At 40.2% G+C, this 1,069-nt stretch overlaps 1 non-coding gene across 1 annotated transcript; it reads right to left on the reverse strand.

The window, feature by feature from the left end:
* Positions 1-728: 728 nt before the first annotated feature.
* On the reverse strand, positions 729-836 carry LOC130959126 (small nucleolar RNA R71). The gene has a single exon (XR_009078221.1). It is a non-coding gene; the product is annotated as a small nucleolar RNA R71 (small nucleolar RNA).
* Positions 837-1,069: the final 233 nt, after the last annotated feature.

Consider the following 1,069-nt stretch of genomic DNA (forward strand, 5'->3'; position numbering starts at 1 on the left):
CGCGCCAATTGGGCTTCTGTAGCTCCAGAAAATCCACTTCGAGTGCAGGGAGGTCAGAATCCAACAGCATCTGCAGTCCTTTTGAGTCTCTGGATCAGATTTTTGCTCAGGTCCCTCAATTTCAGCCAGAAAATACCTGAAATCACAGAAAAACACACAAACTCATAGTAAAGTCCAGAAAAGTGAATTTTAACTAAAAACTAATAAAAATATACTAAAAACTAACTAGATCATACTAAAAACATACTAAAAACAATGCCAAAAAGTGTATAAATTATCCGCTCATCAAGGACCTAACAGAAATCTTCAAAGAAGAAGAAGACATGGCAGCCGAAAACAACAACAATGTAAACAATGCAAGGAAGGTGCTGGGTGACTTTACTGCACCTACTCCCGATTTCTATGGGAGAAGCATCTCTATCCCTGCCATTGGAGCAAACAACTTTGAGCTTAAGCCTCAATTAGTTTCTCTAATGCAACAGAATTGCAAGTTCCATGGACTTCCACTGGAAGATCCTCATCAGTTCTTAGCTGAATTCTTGCAAATCTGTGACACTGTCAAGACTAATGGGGTTGACCCTGAGGTCTACAGACTTATGCTATTCCCTTTTGCTGTAAGAGACAGAGCTAGGACATGGTTGGACTCACAACCTAAAGAAAGCCTGGACTCATGGGAAAAGCTAGTCAATGCCTTCTTGGCAAAGTTCTTTCCACCTCAAAAATTGAGCAAGCTTAGAGTGGAAGTCCAAACCTTCAGACAGAAGGATGGAAAATCCCTCTATGAAGCTTGGGAAAGATACAAACAATTGATCAGAAAATGTCCTTCTGACATGCTTTCTGAATGGAGCATCATAGGTATTTTCTATGATGGTCTCTCTGAACTATCCAAGATGTCTTTGGATAGCTCTGCTGGAGGATCTCTTCATTTGAAGAAGACGCCTACAGAAGCTCAAGAGCTAATTGAAATGGTTGCAAATAACCAATTCATGTACACTTCTGAAAGGAATCCTGTGAACAATGGGACTAATCAGAAGAAAGGAGTTCTTGAGATTGATACTTGAATGCCATT

Source organism: Arachis stenosperma, chromosome 10 (genome assembly GCF_014773155.1).
Source record: "Arachis stenosperma cultivar V10309 chromosome 10, arast.V10309.gnm1.PFL2, whole genome shotgun sequence".
Lineage (NCBI taxonomy): Eukaryota > Viridiplantae > Streptophyta > Magnoliopsida > Fabales > Fabaceae > Arachis > Arachis stenosperma.